Here is an 8,274-nt window from a genome sequence, read left to right as displayed (position 1 = left end):
GACCCCAGTCAAAGTCCAGACCAACAACCTTTAGAAAAATCCTTTTGTTTTTCTCTGCTTGTTTTCCACATGATGGATTTCCAATCTATCTGGATTAGAATTAAAATTTAGGTTGAAATAAAGTTTCTATTCTCTTGTTTTATTATTATGTTCATCAGAGGTTGTGTTTAAATCATTTTAAAGCCAGCTGACATGATTTTTGTTGTCATGTCCTGATAAGTAAAACCGTAGAGTAAAAACGAGTGTACTTCTTTTTCATTTTTCACATCCAGTGGCCTTTTGACTTCTAGGTGAACAGATCAGAATTTTATTTCTATAGCACCATTTCTTTTCAACAACTCTTGTTTATTTTTCCCTACATAGGAAACTGAACTGAAGACGGATATATCCCTGCTACAACACTACATTAGACGACACATTTTATTTAATAAAATTCAGAATTATAAAAAGAAACAAACACAATTCTGACAGATAATTCTGATTGATGAAGCTGATTTAAAATCACATTTCACTCAAATAAAAGATATCCATGCAAACTCATTCTGTCTTGTGAGATACTACTGGGTATGCTTTTTTCTTAAAGCATGTAATCATCATCATTTTTACTTGATCTTATCTGGATCAAGTTGGTATTTGCATGCATAAACTGTCTGGCTCTATATTGATACTGGGGAGAGCAACAAAATGAAGTGACTCATGAGCAAAAATCTGTTCCCAAGATAGTCAGGATTAATGATTGAAAACAAGTGGGAGAAAGTGAGAAATATACCACTGGGAAATACGCGACTATAAATACAGGAGCTTGGAAGAACTGAAATCACGCTGGAGTTTCTGGGCTCTATCATTACCACTCATCTTCTTTGAAGTTAAAAGAAAAGTGAAGGGTTTTTTGTGCCGCTTTAAGAATATTAATGTAAGTCATCCTTGAGGTGAAATTAAAGGGTTACAGCACTTGACATTTGTCTAGGTAGTAACTTTTAATTCAAGGCACATCAGATATTTATTGAGTGCTTAATGACTTAAAAAGAAGCGCTGACCTCTATTCCTTTATGGGCATGCCAAGGAGACACTGTCGATCCATTTGGCAGTCACAACACTAGTTATAACCAGCAGTTCATCTTTTTTTGAAAAGGAAGCTCTTCTGCTTTAGACTTACAAAGACGTAGAATGGAGCAGTCACATTAAATTTAGTCTTTTCAATATTTTCTGTTTATTTGGATGTAAAAATGTGTCCTGTTTCCACATCCAAGCTCCTACTGCACTAACTGAGGCAATTGTCTTTTTAACCTGTTCTAATATTTCTCTCTTGTTTTATTTAATAAAAACAAGTGTTTCCTACAAGTTTCCCTCTAAAAATAAATAGTTTGATTACATTCTCACATTGTATAAGTTTATTTGCTAAGTGGTGGGATGTTTTTGGACTTTCTCTTGACGTTTGATCTGTTTTGAGATGGCGTTTGTCTTTCCCCATCATAGAGTCTCAACATGAATTTTTTTAGGAACAATTTTGCCCTCATTTTATACCTTTCCTATGCTAATGTGTTTATATTAGACTAACCATAGCTTGATAGCTAGCCACCAGATAGCAAACAATTATATGTCATCAATCCCAAATTTAGTAACCCTCCAAACATCATTGCTGTTCAGTTTTCTGTGGCAGCAAAGCTATATATTTCAGTATTTTTGAAATAGTTAAGACAGAACTCGGTACATCATCTTTAGTTGGAAGCTAGCATGCTAAAGCTCCTTATAACTCTGCTAGACACTGTAAATTCTCTTTTTTGTGGATGCCTGGATGTTTAATTTAATACCTGCGAGACCTGGAAAGTGTTAATAGTATCAGACTTAAGAAGCAGATTAAAATTCACAAAAGACAAGTACCTTAAGTGTATGAGCATTTTATTTGGTAAAAACAGGGGCCCAATCATTATTAGCATCTAGATGCCATCACCATTTTTTCCAAGCAATAAGAGTATAGGCCTTTGGTGGATTTCTCAAGAAGAAGAAGAAGAAGCTGTCGTACTATCTTTATTCTCTACAATCTTTATTAGTAAGCACAAGCCGCTCAAGAGAGTCTGTGGTGTTGGTGCCACATTGGGGTCATATTTGCAGTAATGCAACAACTGCATGCTTAAGCAGCAAAGACATGTTGCTTATTAGCACCTTCTTATGCACTTTTCATAGAAAAAATAGCATGTGGGTGTAGTACTTTATCACAAGTTCATGAAACTAAGAGGTGTCAAAATAATTTTCTTAGAAGCATCAGATCTGTGCACGTTGGTTGGTGTGGCTGTTGTCAAAACTTCTTCCAGCCATAGAGGAACTCCCTTTAACGTTATAAAACTAGGGCCACGAAACGTAACAAAAACTTACTAAAACAAATGACCAGAGAGAGGCATCTGGCCCTGAGTTGATTCATCTGTTTGCCAAAGTATCAACAGAAATGGTTTCAGTGGAAAGGTGGCTGTCAAGAAGATATTCCTAAGGAGAAAAAAACACAGAGGGAAAAGGCTGAGATACACCAGACCACACAAGATCTGAACTGAACATGAGTGGCAACGGGTCCTATGGAGTGATGAATCTTTAACAGTAAAAACAAGCCATTCAGAGAGTGTGTTGTGTTGATGCCACGTTGGGGCCATATCTACTAGCTCTGGAGCTTAAGCATCCAGCAGCTGCGGACCACAAGCCCTTTATGCAGGAAACACATGTGGCTTATTAGCACCTTATTATGCACTTGTCATCGTGACATAGCATGTTTTTGTGATGCCAAATAATAAAAACTCCTTTTGTCAATGCCGTTGCTCACTGATTGAGAAAACTAGCAAAACTGCAAGAAAAGAAAAAACCTCCATCTTCAGTAAAATGCTAAAACTTTCAGAGGAAAAACATTTTTACTACAGATACAGACTGTGCTTACTCTGAAGCACTTATGTTCTAACACGTTCTGTAAAAAAGGTTGAAGAACAAAAAAATAAATAAAAATAAAAAATAAAGAAAGTTATCTTTGTTAATTCACACATAAAAGAATACTCCCACATGGTGCTGGGCTTTTTTGTTGCTCCAGCCTTTCTCATGGTTGGACTTCTACATTCCTTTCCAGAGGCAGGTCGGTCTCGGTGCCAGCGTAAGCTGGAGTAACAGATGGTTGCTGGAGCAAGTCTGGCCTTTCCCCGTCTCTCTTGCTCTCTCTCTCTTTCACTTCCTCCTTCTCTCTCTCTCTTCACAATAACCCCACTGCTGTTCTCATGGTAACACTATCTGCCAAGTCTGAAGGATTGGATTTTTACAGGACACATGAGCTCAGCACACTACCAATGGTGGAGACTCTGCTCCCACTATTTCTCTCCTTTCCTCCTGCACCTTCATCTTTCTTTCTGCCTCTATTGAATGTTTCATTGCTTTCTCCTCGCTGGCCCAGGATCTCTTTGTCTCCTTTATCTGGCTCCTCCTCTCCTCAGCTCATCTGTCAGCACTGCTTGTTGAGTCAACAGTCCCTTCTCTTCCTCCGCCTAGTTTTGTTCTATCATCCGGAAATCCCAACCATGACTGGGCTTTATCAGTTAGCATGTATAAATCTAACTTCAATCTAATCTCCTGCATCTGCTGTTGTATTGTTCCTCTCTCCTCTGTTTCACTGTATCTTCACTGGCTGGCCTTTCTTCTATCATATTCTCAAGACTGTGCTGATAGTCTTATCACATGACTTGCAGCTTCAACTGTGAATATGAACTTTCACCTTTAAAAAAAGGTGACAGCCTGTTTGGATGTAAGGCCACTCAGTGTGGCTGAGTTGGCCACTGGTGCTTTTTTCTGAGCACACACACACACACACGGACTCATACAAACACACTTATTAAGGATATTAGATTTAAAGAGGCACAGCATGGTGTAGGATAGAAAGCCAGCTGTTCTCTGGACCAACTTAGATTTCTGAAACTGTGACCATCTGCGGCACACCGATCGAGGGGGTGACCCATTCTGAATTTGAAACATTCACGAATCAAATGCAAGACCACACACACACACACACACACACACACACACACACACACACACTGCCACATTTGTCCAGCCCCTTCCCCATCAAAGAGGAAATTCAAATCATGAGACTTGAGAAGGGACACTGGCTGACTGTGTGTCTTGCCATCTTTCCATCCACAAGGTGAACATGCCTATAGCCTTTCTACCTCCTCCTTCCCTCTTTCTTCCACTGACGGCATTGTAAATGGAATGAGTCTGGTTGCATTGCTGTATTACGGTGGGATAAAGTATCAGTCCTGGTAATCTTCCGTGGATTAATGGCTTCTTCTTTATCTGCTGCGGCTGCTCTGCTCAGATGTCTGGCCGGGCCAGGAGCCTCCTGCTGGAATACTAATGACAGACAGACAGCTCCAGCTCTCCCTGTCCCCAGTCCCAACACAGCCCAGCCCACAGGAGATGTGTGCGTCCATGTGCGTGTGCTGGTGTGTGTGAAAGTGTAAGTGAAAGAAAAGGAGCTCATATGTGTGAAGTGCATATGCATGTAGACCTAGAGCGAGCAAAGTAGAGACAGAGAAGGAGAATGCACACGTTAAGAGTGTGTATGGGTGTGTATTTTTGCCCCCAAGACCCTGTCGCCTTCTTTGTGAGGTAGTCGCTGTCCTCCTTGTCCTGGCTGACACCTGCTTTGCATACAGGAGGGACCAAATGGTGAGCAGGGGAGGGGCAATGATGTTGAAATGAGGGTCCCCCAGGATGTGAGAGAGCGGTTGAGGGAGAGAGAAGATGGGAAGGAGGGAGGAGGACTAACAACAGATTAGAAGAAGAAAATAATGCACAATGTTGAAGTAAAAGGGGAACCCAGAGAAATGTTTGGGGTTTGTTTTTTTTTTGTGTTTTTTTTATGAGACATGAACATATCCCGTCACCTGGACCACAAAATGTCATTCTTTTTTTGTGAGGTGACACTCTTATGGAGATCTGTTCTGCAGTAACAAAAACAAAAAGCAAAAGACACTGCTCCAGGTTGTACTTGTCCAATGGTAACTCCACTGTCATTTTCCTAGCAAGGTCACATTTACCCCAAACAGACCCTGAGCTAAGAATATCTAGTAGGTCCTTTATGAAAGGGAAAATAACCAACAGTAAACGCCATCTGCTTCCTCGGTGAAAGAAGAAAAGAAGAGGAGGAGATAAGACAGAGGAGGGGGAGTGACTGAAGCTCACCATGTACCAACTACTGGCCGTGCTTATGTGAACAGAAATACAGAGGAGAACAAAAGAAGACTGTATACCCCGAGCTCACCTCGTTGCCAAACAGGAAAAGGAACCAATATGGGAGCAAAGGTTCCAACAGAAAAACCAAGTTGGAAATGAAATACCAGTCAGAGCAGGTACTTTAACTTCACATCAAACTGTCCTCCAGAATATGGCCATACTACTTTATCACAAATTCATGAAACAAAGCTGGCACAAGTCAACTGGGAGGTGTCAAAATTATTTTCTTAGAAGCATCAGATGTGGCCACAAAACGTAACAAAAACTTCTCTTTCAGTGTCAGCAGACTGTTTTCATTCCAAAATACTAAAACAAGTGACCTGAGAGAGGCATCTGGCCCTGAGTTGATTCGTCTGTTTGCCAAAGTTTCGACAGAAATGGTCTCAGTGGAAGAGTGGCTGTCAAGAAGATATTCCTGAGGAAAAAACAAACAGGGAGAAAAGTTTGAGATATGGCAACAGGTCTTATGGAGCGATGAATGCAAATGATAATTTAAATCTTTTGTTCAAAGTGCCATCAACATGTGTGGAGAAAGTCAGGAGAGAGGCACAAACAGTGAGTGTCTGCAGTCATGTGTGAAACACGGTGGAGACTCTGTCATGGTTTGGGTCTGCATGTCGGCCACTGGAGTTAAATGTCTTGTCAGACTTGAAGTTAACTATAAATGAAGAAAGTAGAGTCAGATTTTTTATGCATGATGCAATACCATTTGGAAACCATCCAACTGGCATTAGCTTCATTTTTCAGCATGACAGTGATCGCAAACACGCTGCCAATCCAGCACACCTGGACATAAAAACACACAACTAAACACTATCAGTCATGTACTTGCCTATCCAGAGCCCAGACCTTAATGTTATTGTAGCAGTGTTGCATTATCTTGACAAAGAGCAGAACAACAACAAAAAGCAGCCAACATCCAAAGAAAAGCTTTGACTGTCATCAAGAAGCCTGGAGAGCTACTCCTGAAGACTACTTAAAGAAATTACAAGAAAGCTTGCCTCAGAGAGTTCAAACTGTGATGTAGAATAAAGGTGGTCACACCAAAGATATTACCAACTATACCAATTATATAAAGCTTAAAATCTGGATTCTTGAGAATATTGTTTGGACTATGCACCAATATTTTATAGAAAAAATGTTAATACCATTCGTTCGTGTTTGTTGTAATACATTGAAATGCTAAAACAGAAGGGGGCAAATGAGGTTAGTGCAGCATAAATAGGGTATAAACTTTAAACTTTTAAAATGCTAATCTCAGCATTGCTTTCATTATACTTATATGCCAAAAAATAAATAAAAATAAACGATCAGCTTAATAAAGTAACCCTGTCTCAGATGTTTCTGTTTTTCACTGTGTTACACACAAACACACACACACACACACACACACAGAGCCAGCATGCTAGTCACATTACAGTAGCTTCATTTTTTGGCATTCTCCTTGCAGCTGTTCTTTACAAGTCAGATCTTGAATAGCTGTAGACATAGGCCGTTTGGCGTTCAGTGAGAGCGCCATGAAGAGACCTCTCTGTTTGCTTGTGAGTGTGTCCGTGTGAGAGAGAGAGAAGCAGAAAAAAAGAGATCTCATGATGTGACGCCTCATTTCTATACAGTCCACACATCTTCCTCCTTCTTTACTTATTAATTTCTTGCCTTCTATATGCCTTTCTCTTTCTTTCCCTGAGTCTTTTCCTGTGTGGTCCCAAACACTTCTCTCCCTACTTTCATCTCATCTCATCTGAAGAGATAATGAGTTTGATTGCATCACCCGCCGAGTAATTTGTCTTTAAAACTTTGGTTTTAAGAACTCTGACTTTGATTGCTTAAGAAGGAAAATCCCAAGAGAAAGAAGATGTCAGTGAAAACTAATTAATGTCTTTGCTGCTATGAAGCACCTATATAAATGCACGAACACAATCATATCAGTGCGAGACTGAGAGGCCAAACAATCTGCAGCGTGTAACAACAGATTAAGGCACCACCGAGTCGGAGCAGGTGCACAGCCATAAGCCAAAAGGCTGGCACAAGTTTAGCACTTTCACACCTATTTTAGAGCATACAATGTGGTAGGGCACAATACCCATTAATTGCTATCTCAGAAATCTAGAACACCTCTATACCTATTAAATTATTTAACTGTCCAATCACCAAATGAGTCAAACCAAACAAACAAAAGAAAAAAACCTCCAGTTCTGCAGAAGGAAATACTTTTTTGATGAGAGGAGTCACAGGAGAATGGCCGACGCTAACAGCTAACAGAAAGCCTCTAGATAACTACTTTTTTTTTAAACTCTGGTGAACAGGACAGCATTGCAGCGCAGCACAGCTGCAACAGCAAAAGACAACACTGGGTTCCTCTGCGGTCAGCCAAAAACAGAAATCTGAGGCTTCAGTGGGAATAAGCTTAACCTTACTGGACAGTTGAAGATGAAAAAAAATAAAAAAGGTAGCTCGGGCTGAGGAATCTTTCTACTCAGGCATGTAGATGGTAGCCTCAGAATTTGACATGAACAATATAAATCTATGGACCCAGCTAACCTTGTGTCAATAGTTGAGGTTGGTATGTTTTCTCTGCATACTTTGGACCACCCAGTGATCAGATGCTACAGGCTCACATTGTTGCTGACTATGTTATGGCCTGCAGTTCTGGTTACTTCCACTGTGAAAATGCACCAAATGCAAAGCAAGAGTCAGTTTAATGAACACAACAACGCGTTCAGTGTGCTTCAGGAACTTCTCCACTCACCAGATCTGAATCCAATAGCACACCTGTGGGATGTGCAGGAACAGGAGATTCATTGCATGAACATGCAGCCAACCAATTTTCAGGAACGCTTTCGTTGTAGTAGGGTGACTGTCTCTTTGGAATACATGCCGTGAAGAGATGTTTGAGAGCTAAAGAAGGCCCTGCCCAGTATTTAGGCCCTATAACAAAGTGACTAAAATTTGGACTATGCACTCGCACTGACAGCAGAGTTGTGATTGTGTGTGTGTGTGTATGTGGGTTATGTT

Source organism: Maylandia zebra, linkage group LG7, assembly GCF_041146795.1.
Source record: "Maylandia zebra isolate NMK-2024a linkage group LG7, Mzebra_GT3a, whole genome shotgun sequence".
Lineage (NCBI taxonomy): Eukaryota > Metazoa > Chordata > Actinopteri > Cichliformes > Cichlidae > Maylandia > Maylandia zebra.
The sequence above is the reverse complement of the archived record's forward strand: the minus strand, read 5'-3'. Positions refer to the sequence as shown.